Raw genomic sequence first — 14,036 nt, 5'->3', positions numbered from 1 at the left:
TTTCAAGGTAATGAACGCCTTTCGTTCTGTTGTCAGCTGTAATTGAATAATGGGTGATGTACACATGTCGTGCAGCGTGAAAGTCACACAAAGATGTTTTACTTTCTCCGACAAACCCTCGTATACACACATGCAGACAGAAAACATCCCAGATCAGATCCAAGGAAACAGTTTTAGCCATTTAAAAGTATTTTTAGCAAATGAGAAAAGCCTCATCAACACTGAGTTGATCCTACAAGTATTACCCAATCAGCTCTAGCCTGATATAGCTTGCGCTATTACCTCCATGATTGTACGAAATTCATTTCAATTCATGAATCAGCGACTCCCTTGCACTGGGTGACACGTGTTTACATTGGCATGAACATGGGCATTTAATCCCACATATATGATCATGGTGCCACACATACTCACTAAAGCAACCAATATGTTTGAATCCTTAGCTGGAAATCACCTACAAAATGCAAAAAAAATGGCTACTCTGGATCAACGAGAATCAACAGAAGAAAAAGGCTGTAATAATACTCTGTTTACTTCTGTCTAAATCGTGTCGCATTAAAGTAGTCGATCACACACTACTGTCCAACTTCCTTCTGTGGAAATGTTGCTCTGGTGTTTGTAGGCGCATTATACAGTGTAATGTGTTGTTATCAACTAGTATTGCCAACAGTGGCTAACATGGCTAGAATGAATGTGTCTAAATTGTTGAACTCTAATGGGGTTAACTCAGGTGGGGCAGGTACAGTACAGTGGGTATTTCTGAACAAAAAGAGAATCTGTTAAGAGCCCCCTGACACAATCAAGCCCGAATCAGAGAGGCAAGAGAGAACTAAAACAGTCCGAGGGGACCTGCAGAGATGTGTGATAATTCTCTCTGCCACTATGAGCAACACCTTCTACATTACAGTAGTCATTTGTTCCATTGTTACTAAAATAGTGATTAGAACAGCATGAAACTTGAAACTAGCAGTTTGTAAACCCTGTAGTGTTTCTTATACACTATTTCCCTTACTGAGAAACTCAATGCTAGATTATCTTTATAAGACCAATGAGGCAAACAGACCAACACTTTAAAAGCCATTTTGAGAGAAAGACAGAGCAAGACAAGACTATATATAAGATGACAGGCAGAGGAACGGAGTGGAAAAAAACTAAACAGACAGCGAGAGAAGAAAAAAAGACACATCGACGGACAGCGAGGTGACTGGTAGAACGATTGATACGCCAATGGCATGACGTGGACGGGAAAACAGACTGGCAGATCGAAAGACAGCCAAGCATGTACAATAAAATGACAGGTATCAAAAAACATGCAGAAGGACACAGGGGTAGATAGACAGTGATAGAAGAAAAACATACGCTGGTCGACAAGCATAAAAACAGACAGACAGTCATCAGATCAAGGCAGGCATAGTGAAAAGAAAGTGAGTGTCCGGCAGGCACACATTAAGACACACCGAGGCTTCTTTAGTGACCAGGTCAGGACCCCAGTGGCACGTGATCAGGAATGTTAGGAAGACTGTAGACTTCCAGATGGAGAGACACACACAGACAAACAAGGAGGAAAAAGACAGAGGGGAAGACAGTGTTGGAAAAGGACAGGTGGAGAGCACACACACATACGGAGGGCCTGTGAAGCAGCAGGCAGGCAGGCAGGCAGGCAGGGCCAGGAATGAGCCTGGACAGGAGATAAGATTCCTGGGTGGCTCTGCCGTGGGCACGGGTCTGCAGAGCACAGCAGCCTGGGGCACAGGGAGGAGTAAGGCGAGGAGGCAGGGGGACGGGGGGACGGGGACAGCATTATCAAGCCAGTGCAGGGTTCGGGCTGTCTGGGAATGAGCTGTCTGGGAATCCCACTACTGCCCTTTCTCTGCCGCCATGATCCAGCAGCAGTTGGTGAGACAGAGGGAGGTAAACAGCAGAGAAGCACCAGAAAAAAAAGAAAGAACAGGGTAGTAGAGCAGAAAGCAAGCGACTACACACAAAGAGGTGCAGGAAGTGAACACACTGTATCTTTGATAACGATGGTGCCCTGAGTGTGAGGATGTTTACAAAAATATATCCATGAAGTTAGAGGCAGCTTTGATTTGAATCTGAAATAGCATCTGAACTGAATATACACATGCTGTATATTCATATACATGCTCCTGCCCTTGTAATGTGTGTGAACTACAGTATACTGAGAACAATCATGCGTCCTTGCAGTCTGAATAAGTGTCTCCCAGCATGCAGGGGCTGCATGTGTATGTATGTGTCTGTCTTCACAGCAAGATCTGATATACTCTCTATATGTGAGGCTCTAAATAACATGCAGCATGCCGCCTCAACAACAGCTCTGCACAAGCAGTGCTGCAACACAACACAGACAAAACGCATATTCACCACCTTTACACAACAAACCTGTCCTCACTCACAATTCTTCAATTATGGCATCTTTGTCAGTGGCCCTACGCATCAAGCTATGGCGGACCTCAAGCATCGGTTTTGCACGTGGGGGGCTGCCTAATGGCTATGGAAGTCAGGCGATCTAGGATAAACAGGGCAGTTTGTGTACTGTGCAAATCAAACGTCATTGGTGACCTATTTATATGTTAACTTACGGCACATGCTGAACACATGAAACCAACACACCAAGTTACACAACAAACATACTTTTTTTTTTTTAACCGAAAGCCCAAAGTGAATTTGATTAAATTCACATCTTTAACGACATGTTGTGGTTTATTCGACTACCTTGCGTGTTTAAAAAAAGTATGCTGGAAGCAATACCAACAATGTTGTCAAGGCCCCTGACACAACAGTATAAGCCATCATTTACAAAAAATGGAACAAACTGTAACAAATGAAATCTGACTTTTAAACTTACAGTATGCCATCATTCTAACCCCTGCAGAACATGTGTACAGAGAGACCAAAAGACATACCAAATAACTATTTCATTTGTTAGATGTTGGAAATATATGATGCATTTCCAAGATACATTTCAAATAGTTGTGTTCATGTGAGGAAATAATTTAAGGATGCAGACAGGCTGGTTAGGGATCCTCTCCCCATCCATCTCCCTTTTCCCCACGTCTCAATCTAGCAGTGATAAAGGAGAGCCTCCTGCCAGACACATGGCCAATTACAAATTAGCCAGTTTGTCGGGGGGGGAAATCGTAATCAGGCTTCAAGAGGTGGAGGCCCTTGAAGATTAATTGGAAATGGGCCCCCGGTAAATGTCAATGGCAATCAAGGGTTTGTACAGCTCTGATTGACTCTATACACAGACCCCTCTACCCAGGATAAGCTTTCTCCAGCCGTGACATTGCTGGCATCACTCCCTCACGCTCTCCATCTCCAATGAAAGGGAGAGAAGACAGGCACAAAAGAGGCTAGGAGAAATGGAGTAGTGAGACAGCGATGGAATACCAAGGGACGAAAGAAAAGAGGAAGGTTTGACATTTCCAACCCCATGGTGTGTTCATGTTTAGGAGCTTTGGTTATGATTTGAAAGGGGGAGTTGTGGATGCACAAACACCAAAAGAAGCAATTTTCCATGGTGGGAGCGAGAGCCCATGTGAAAGTCATCAGGAAGGCCATTTTCTGTTCTTTGAAACATAAACTTGCAAACAAATCCTTCTCTTTCTGCTGTCTTCAATTCAAAGACTTATGTTTCATTCTACGATCACCTGATGCCGTTGGAGTAATTTAATGTCTCATTATCCACCACATACAAATGAGATCCTAATAGCCCTATCATTTCATCCCCTTTTTTTAATCTGAATGAATCAGCCACTACAGTACGTTACAAATTGAGTTGTTTAACTTTCTGATTTGTATACAGTATGAGTCAGAACTTCCCCCGCTTATCCCCAGTTATTGAGTGGCATCTTAATTAGGAGCAGTGTCTTTTAACAGAGATGTGTGAAACTGATAATTGGACAACTAAAAATCTGTAAAGTGTTTCTTTTCAGAAATTGTTTATTGGCAGTTTGCTATGCACCATTTCCTATTGTTGCTGTTGCTGCTCCAACATCTCATGCCACATCAAATACCCACTTTGCAATGATAAAAGTGGCTATATATATCACTTATAGCTTTGTTGAAAAGACAGCAGTGACATTTCCATGGAGAATACATATACATGAGTAGCAGCAATGTTATTGGATTAAAGATCAGAAGAAATATTGAAGATCAGCATTTCTTTAAGAATAATATTTACCAATTTGGCTGCTAAGCCGATATACATCCTCACTTTTTTAGCAAGGTTTATGAAATGACTTGTCAACTGAGGAAATTCCAACTTCAGAGATTCCCGGAAAGCAAATATATAGATATATAAATACTACAAATGGTAACTACATGGCTGATATTATTAGCAAGGCTTACTGAGATACTTAGCCAATTTGTTGAGGGTGCCAATTAGAGTAGCATCAATACTTTAGAACCACTGATGTATCTTTAGATCTGGATATGCAACACCAACATGGCACTGATCAAACTAAAGAAAGTTGACCACCGAGTGCATTAGCCAAATCCTTTCTTAGACTTATGATTTACTATTGAGCTAAAAAAAACTCTCTCGCTATCTATAGCTATTGCTCTCATAGAGTTGGCGTCATTGCAGCATATTATTCATCCATGAGCCTCCAAAATATTCAAATAACTTTTTCGCAGAGGGGTTTGTAACGCCTGTAGAAACCGTTGTCAGGTTGCTCAGAACGAATTGTCCTCACTTTCAGAGCTACCTGTCTTCCGTGCTTTGGGATTTTTACCTGCAGAACGCCGGTGCGACAGTGAATTGAAGCATGACAGGTGGGCCTGGGTTGGATGGCATCTTGCTGCTCACGCAAAAGCTGTACTGTAGTGACAAACGCTGTCAATATATTGACTGAATGTCAGAAAGTTGGAAAAAGGATTTTCTTACACAAACCATCCTTGTCACACTCAATCCCTCTACAGTGCATTTCATTCCAGTGCTTCCTCACGTCACCTCACACCCTTGCAAATTTCTGTTACTGAGGCAGAAATCCCCCGCTTTAGTCGATTAGATGCCTCCACTGACAGGAAGCGCATAGCCAACAGAGCGTTGAGGCAAGATGACTAATGAGGAGGGAGTGACAGAGGAGGAGACTCCGTGTTACGTCAATGATTTCATCGATACTGGCAGTTCATCAACCGAAACAAACATTAGTTGTTACCAATCAAGATTTTAAGGTTTAGCAATGTGAGATGCCAGCATGCAGTAAAACTGTTAATGTGGAAAGCAGCAAACCGGCTTTGATCGGAGAGTTGTCACCTTATTTTGTCTGACACTTTTTGCTTTCCTCTGTGATCCTTCTGTTTTCAAGGAACGATTCAATCCCATCTGCAATCGTTTTTAGGCTGTTTAGCATCTTAATCATTATGTGACATGTATCCATGTCCACATAGCAGCATAGTTGTGTCTTAAATGAAGAAACAGTCTTCTTTGCTCAACTTGGAGGAAAAAACAACAGAGCAAAAACAGATATTCATTTTTCTTTGCACTGAAAGCCCAAAATATCAGGTACTAATGAGGATATAACTTGTTTTTGCTTTCTTTGGTTTAAAGCATAGTGATTATTTAAGGCTATTTGAGCTGAGTTTAGGTCAGAAAAGTTCAGGGTGTCCTGGAGTTTCAAGAAAAACACAAGAATATTATTGAGCAACAATAATGCAAATGGCATCTCCATGGCAACTATTTATTTATAATGCATAGTTATAAGGTGCAGTAAGATAGGGAAGAAGTTGCTTCTAATGGAAATCCAAGATCAGTATGTAAACGTACAGCATGAGGTGAATTTAAATGCATCTAATGTAACTATACTGAATATATATGTATACATGCACAAAGGTGGTGAGGGCACTAATCACAGTAACATCTGTGTAGAAGAAGTGAAAATGCCAAGTATAACAAGATGCACACAAACATTCACAATATAATTCATGCAGAAGTGACACACAGATATACCACCTCTGCCACCAATTTAGAAGACAGACATTTCTATGAATGCGAGGGGCAGGGGAGCTCTTAAGGCGATGTTGATCTGCTGTGCCAACAAAAATAAAGAGCTGTATGCTCTGCTGTCAAACCACAGCAGGGTTTTTCTTCTACGTCTTATATCTTTGACGAGGCTGAAGAGAAAAACTCCTGGACTTGTACACCACAAATAAACAAGAGTCAATCTCATCAAGTTGATATGCACAGGACATAGTCCAAAAAGCAGATGGTAAACAAATATTTTTAAAACCGTGTTTCCTTTGATATTCTCTATGGGGCTTCACCGTCTGATTTGTAAGCCAGTGCCAGCGACAACTGCATTTTAGAAGCGCTGCCAGATATATTACAAGGGGGAACTGGAGCAGAACAGCTCTCTGGCGATGCACCATGGACATTATGCAAATACCATGAGAGAACATATTAGCTAGTCTATCGGCTCCCCTTCAGAGATGCCTCCACCAAATTGTCTCAGAAGTCGCAGTGAGCTCCCACTGAGCCGAGCAATGTGTGAATTTAAATCAGGGTGACAGAGCAGCTTTTTGGACATTTTGTAGTGCTCTTACAACTTTCCAAATGTATAGCTTCCTTATTCCAAACAACACATCAGTACCGACACCGTGCATCTCTTAATTTGTGTTATGCAGCTTAAGCATGCAGATACAACACACTTGATCATCGCAAATATGCCTTGATGAAGATGCATTCAATCTGAAAAACCCATAGTAGTTCACTGAAACACATTCAGTGTAATGTCCCATAACACTTGACGTGCACATCTCCAGCAGAGCATTTGAGCACAAGTCAGAATGGTTGGAGCGGCAACGTTGACGACGGCATATATTCCCCGGTAATAGCCTTGATGTTTGTTTTTAAAGAGGCTGTGGCACCGCATGCCATTATAGGGCTAATGATGTACGATTGTCATCTCACACATTGCAGAGTTAATTGGGCCTCTGTGATCATGCCTAATGGCTTTACCAGGGAATTATTGACACAATGATGTGGGCCGACGTGCTACAGGTAGGTGAATAAATAAATAAGCAAGCCCCCGCTACCCCCACTTCTTTCTCCCCAGACGTGAAGCTCGTCAATCTTGGCAACTGCCTCTGGAGCACCCCAGTCAGTTAACATTTTAGAAAATGGCTGCCCATTAATAATAAAGGCATATTAACATAAGTGAATTCTGCTGCGGTGTGGGATTCAGTGGAACAGTTATTAAAGTCCAATTTGGCCCCATTAATAATGCATCCACCTTTGACTTTCTGATATCCAGATTATGTGGTATTACTGTGGCTATACATTATTTATTAACCACTTTCAATTGGGGACCTTGATGACTTCTAATTGGTAGGTGGTGGTGCCATTAAGGTATCCCTGATGAGACTTGTCAATCAAGATGCATTCTCTCGACCTCGGTGTCCAACAGACTACACACACACACACACACACACACACACACACACACACACACACACACACACACACACACACACACACACACACACACACACACACACACACACACACACACACACACACACACACACACACACACACACACACACACACACACACTCGGAGCCAGGTGCCAACAGTGCCAACAGTGCCACAGTGCGGGACAGGGGCATAGTGCTCCACCCTGCAACCCTGCCAAGACTCAGAGGTCTGACTCCTGTCCATCACGGCCATTTGAAGTGTTGCAGAGGGGGGGCGGCTAAACGACATGGGGCCTGCTGTTAGAGAGGCCTGGCTTTAAAAGTTAATGGCTCCTGTACTTTACTGAATGACACTGGAAGGGTGAGCGATTGTCATGCCTCGATCCTCTGGGGGCCTTTTGTCAGTCAGTCACTCACAGACAGACGCTGGCACATGCACAGCCATACAGATACACCCAGGCGCATTCTGTATCCAGTCTATATTCACAAGGCAATATATGCAAGCAGCAACATGCCAAAATGCATAATAAATGTTTGTGAATATGCAAATACATCATGCCGAAGAAACAACAAGGCTGTCAGTTTGCAAGGCAGCATGTCGTAACTTTCCTGATGACACAATGTGCTGTCTGTGAGACAACACATCCCGATCAACTTCAGGCTATTACAATCATGCTGAATAGCATGTCATTCTGTCCGGCATGTCGAGATTTCATTGCATGGTAGATCAGCCCAAACTAATTTGAAACTGAATGACAATCACTTGCTGAAGAACGTTCCTGCTGCACAGAAATGGCTGAGTAACAATTTGTGCACAGCAGAGTAAAGAGAAAAAGGGAAAAGGAAAAACGAGTGCGAATGAATTCTGCTCCCCTGAGTGCTGGCAAGAAATGGAATCAAGATAAAAAAGGGAGGAAGTGAGATATCTTGTTAAATACACTGGAATTGGATACACACAGCCGCGCCGCACAAAGGCACCCCCCCCCCCTCCTAACGCACACACAGACCCACACATATACACATCTACACAAACCCTCACAAATACACTGAACCAGCTGAGCATACAGTTTTAGCCTAAGAAATTCAAGCGATGCACATATTTAAACACAAATAAGCAATCTTTAGCAACCTACCTGGGTTTTATTAATTGATATTTAATCTGGGCTCCATGGGGGAGAATTTCTGGCAAATAAAGGGACCTTATGTTGAATCTGGCAAGCACTACATCCCAAGAGCTGCAGTAGCACCAGCTGTGCGTGACTCAGAGATATTCAGCAGCTCCGTTAACAAGGATGGATACGGTGTAAAGTGTACTTCATCCAGAGTTTTAAGGCCACCTGGACCACTTCATCACACCATCTTGAGTTTGTGACAACTGAAGGAATAGTCATCTGCATGCAAGGGAATACATTCCTTTAATGCAGACATGTTTTACAATACTGGGAAGAGAGACTTGTAATGCACATAAGCGGAACGAGAAATAAATTACAAGAGTAAAAGTGGAGATATGCCATGGCCAATAATGTGGAGGGGAAAGACACAGGGTTCAAACTCCCTCAAAGAAAATGTACAGGAAACATGGATACAAACTATAAAAACAAACGTTTGGGTATCACCAAAACTGTGAAAGGTTTATTTGTTGGCTGCCTTGGTCATAAAACAAAGGATAGTACAAGCATTTTGGATTTGGCTCCCTTTCCTGTGTCACACGTGGGCTTATTCTAATATATGTGAGTATCTTCACCCACGGCTTAATCACTTTCCTTGCAAAGGTGGGGTTTATTTATCCTACAAGCTAATGAGAGCAGACTTGGCCTTTTTGCGAGGAGGGCTAAAAGAGATGGCCGCTGAAATAGAGCATTTAAGACAAACAATGAATACAGGTTAACCTTATTTAAGCATGAAAACATGTTACAGTATGAACCTGAAAATGCTTTAGGGATAACTTTTTAAGCAGATTAACTCAATTGCCAGTCTTGGTACACCTAGCTTAAAACTAATACAGTGTGATACAAATGTATTGTTATTGTTCTTATTATAAATAATCTATTTTCCTCTTAAGGGGACACTTGACATGTCATATTTGACATGTATGTATACCGACATGTTCTTTGTTTACAAAACAGATCTGTGACTATTTTTACATTAATGATGGACTTATCATTTTCATATAGTAATTGTATGATTAATGAGTGTCTTTCATGTTTGATTAATCATTAACTAATAGTTTGTTAAGGTCTTGTTAGAGACATTATTATAAAATGTTAGCATTAATATTCATGTCCACTGAATATTCATGTCCATCTTCGCCCATCAGTATGCCTGCTAGGCACCCGGAGAAGGCCAGCACTTATAATTGGCAATCTTTTCCTGCTATTTGACAGTAGAGAAGAGTCATTTCCTTGCATTCAAATCTGCGAGTCACACAAAGCCGGCTTGTCAACTTTCCACTTCATTACAGGTCAAGCAATAGACTCATTTCTCTCAGGCGCGTCGCTCCCATAATTGTTTTCTACCTCTCCTTTCGTAGCCAATTTACATGTGCTTCGTTGCCGCGTGTAAAAGAGACAGAGAAAGGAAAGATGAAAATGCTCCCGCTTTTCACTTCCACTCACCGTCCATTAACGACTTGACACTTGGAACGCAAAAAGTAATATGAATTTTGTTCCCCTTTCTGTAGCATTTGCTTTGAGGCATATGATACATTATATTGAACAGAGCTGAGAATTCGATAGGATATTATGGTGTAGGAAAGAGAAGAATGGGATAAAAGCAAGCTGAAGGAAAGGTATAGGCTGCGTGCAGCAATGAGTCGAGAAATAGGAAACTATATGCTTGACTGTTTAAAAGTGTTCCCATGTAAAACTGACTCTATATACTGTCTAACTGTCACACCTTACAATGAACAAATAAGCATTCATTTTGGGTACAGTGCAAGTTACTCGATTGTCTTGGTGAAATGGAAGACCAGGAAAAAACAAGCAAAGTTGATCTTAATTAAAATAATCTTTGAGAAGTTTAATTAAAACCAATTGTCCCAGTTTAATATCTCAACAGTTGATAATAACAAGCTCTCATAAATGTATATTTCATGCAGCTAATTGCAAATATAGCTTTGCAATCAAGTCCTTGGCCTATAATACAATAATACAGAAGCAAATGGCCAGTAGAATACACCAATACTGTATGTATACTGAACTGATAAAAGGTTATGCGCTGCTTCTCTGGAAAACAGACTGTTAAAAGGGAAAATGAGGAAACACAATATTGTGATACACCAGTTAACATTTGATACATTACAACTATAAAAACACACAGCTCACCTGCAAAAAGAAGACAACCCTCATTGCACTGCAGGCTGCTGCCAGGAAACTCTAGGCAGACACAGAGGAGCCGGCATTATTAAAACCTTATTGCAATATTAAAAACCTGCAATAGTCATAAATACTAATAAAATCTCATTATTTGGGAAGGGACTGAAAATAAGACAAATCATGGCAGTTAAATTAGCCTAACATAAAAGTAAAAGAATTACAATTTCACATTCCCTCTGGCTTGGGCATATATTTCAAATTAAAACCAGATATTTAGGTTCACACATTCAAGGCAGCCCAGAGGCCTGTACTACGAAGCCGGATTTTCGCTTAGCGAGCTAACTTCAGGGAAAACTCTGGGTTTCCGGTCCTACGACGCTGGTTCACTTCTTACCGGGCTAGATCTCCATGGTAACTTATGCTGAACGGCTAACCTGCTCCGGAGCAGGTTAGGTTCCAGGCTAAGAGATCAACTCAGTGAAAGCACCGCCTGCTGACCAATCAGAGCTCAGTGTGAGGAGTTTAAAGCGATCAACTCATATTACAGGATAAAGGAAATACAGAAAAACTGCCGTTGCAGGAAAGACGACCGGCAAAAATCAACTGACTGTGTGAACGTGAAAATGAATAGAATATCCCCTCCCATCTTCAGAGCAATCTGACTATTATAACATTAGCGTTAAGAAAGCTTACTTAAATATCTGCCACAACATAAGTAACCGCATCAAAGTAACATTACGTACAGTCCGCGGCACTGTGAGTGCAGACGTCGATGTGTCCCATTATCATTCATATCACATCATATCACATTATAATGTATATTTCCTTATCTGAGTCAGCTTCTTGAGCCGTATCTGGCCGTGCAACACTTACAGTGTCACATACTGTATGCAGAAGTATTATTTTAAGCAACACATTAAGTTGACGAAACACTTGAGTCAAATTAAAGTCCGATCCACTCGTGTCTTGGACGGGGCAGTGATATCATAAACCTGTTAATGTACGCATTCAAACACTTTTTTTTTTACCAGCTGTATTCACCTTGCAGGTGCAACTATGTCGCTTTTATCCTGGATAAAGTGTTTAAAACAGAGAAACCCTGGGTGTTTCTCAATGTCGAGGATGCTTCCTTGGTAGGACAAGTCCCTCCGAGTCAGGTCCTTCAGAAGCGATGCAAGAATCCTTCCTAGCCTCGGAAAACGAAGAATTGTGGAACCGGCTAACAGGTGTGCAGGTGTGCGTCATATGCGAGGCCCCGCCTTAAATGGAGCACGATTTCCACCAAAGATGTGGAAATCGGTCCGTGCGCAAAGCATTGTGGGGATTTTAAGACCGCGGAGGATACACATGTGCAGCCTCGAAATTTCCCGCAACGAAGGACGCCGGCCTCGGTAGAATTCCAAGCATCCTGGACATTGGAACAGTCCTTCGGCGGGACTCGATGACGTATGCATAGCATCCTTGAAATAGTGGCTCTGGAGCAGCCTTCCTCGACATTGAGAAACACCACCTGGCTTGAGTTACCGAGTTGATAACCAGCGTCGTAGGACCGCTTAGCGAGAGCGCGTTTGTTTTGGATTAGGTAAGCCGGGTAACTCAAACATATCCAGGGTTTGTTGAACTGGATTCGTAGTACAGGCCTCAGGTCTGTGTGTCCTCGAGGCACAACTCCAGTTTTTAAAATGCCATGGAAGAAATACAACTATTAGCCAACGAATGCTTAATGTTTACCTACATTTTATGATGTGCTTTCCCAGAATGCCCTTCCAACCAAAGTAACAATGTTTATTGGGACAAGTGATATGTTCCTCTTACCTTCCCAAACAAAACTAATTTTCAGTTTTAAAACATTTTGGTTAAACAACAACAATGTGATGGTAGCAACAAGAACCATATGTGCATATCAGCAAACATTTGAATGATGTCACATACTAGTGATGTTACGTATTGCGCCGAGGCTTCGGAGCGTGTGTCGAGTAATCCCAGAAGCTTTTTGTGAAGCATGTATCGAGGCTTGTATCGTTTTGGGCCAGTGACGTCATCGATGACAAACGAAGCCTCGCTGCCTGTCGATACCACGTGACTGCTTCAGGAAGCGATTCAGATCGGTTGAACCACAACGTTCATATGCATATTATTACCGTTCTTATTATACATCCATGCATATTACCCATGGATGTATAATAAGAACGATATTACCCCTCCTGTACCCGGGCCCGGTGACACGATGGAATCAAAAGAGCTCAGACCCTCACTTATATAGAGGTCAGAACATGTCATAAGTATAAATAAATAAAAGCATAAATAAATGTAGGAATAAAAACATAAATAAATAAATAAATACAGGAATAAATACGTTTGAATGTTTTCAGGTAGATTCAGTGTGTGGGCTGTGGCTCAACCGCAGGGTCCCTGGTTCAACGACTGGTCAATATGTATTTTTTTGGTTTATAAAAGCTACAGCTAAATGAGATAATGTAGTTAATAAATGTATTCTTTGATATGGTTTAGCCTTTCTCAGGCTACAACATGGTTAAGTTTACGAATATTATTAAGGAATACAAATCCCTCTTTGCAATGTTTACCAGCCTCCTTAGGCTTTTCAATCACAATCATTAAAGTGGAATAAATACAATATTGTTAACATGAAAATATGATTTAATGTTCATTGTTTAGAGTTATTCTAAGGCTTTACTCATTGGGAACTCGGTATGAGATAGAGCACACTGTTGAGATGTCAAATCTGCCTGTTTTAAACACTTTGACCAACAGGGGGTTTGTGTTCAAATGGTTCAAATGAAGCCTCATGAGATGAACCCTTTTGTGAACCAATTGGCTGGAAAGCTTCAAAGCTTCTTATGGCTTCATCTCGCCATCACTATCACATACTGTAACTTGTGTTTCATATATCATATTTATGGTTTATTAAAGTTAGCACTGTATATTAGCATCAAATTCTTTACACAATTCATTTTAAGTTGTTATTATTTTAAATGTTTACCAGTTACTCGAGCTGCTGTTTGTTGCTGCTGGTAGGAAAACATTTTGTTAGGCCTTGGCAAAACATGTGCACCCTAAAACAGAGCTTTTAAATACAGGAATAAACAATCAGACTGTACCAAGTGTTGGTCACATGATAGGGTGGATGGAGACATTGAGTTTAGAGCATTTGGTCATTTCTTTATTAGAGTACCTACATTTATTGGTGCTTTTGTATTTGTTAATTGCCATATAACAACATAAAAAAGCTGGATTGTCGTGTTTTGTTTATTTGCAGTTTAG

This window comes from Trematomus bernacchii, unplaced genomic scaffold (genome assembly GCF_902827165.1).
Source record: "Trematomus bernacchii unplaced genomic scaffold, fTreBer1.1, whole genome shotgun sequence".
NCBI classification, from domain to species: domain Eukaryota; kingdom Metazoa; phylum Chordata; class Actinopteri; order Perciformes; family Nototheniidae; genus Trematomus; species Trematomus bernacchii.
The sequence above is the reverse complement of the archived record's forward strand: the minus strand, read 5'-3'. Positions refer to the sequence as shown.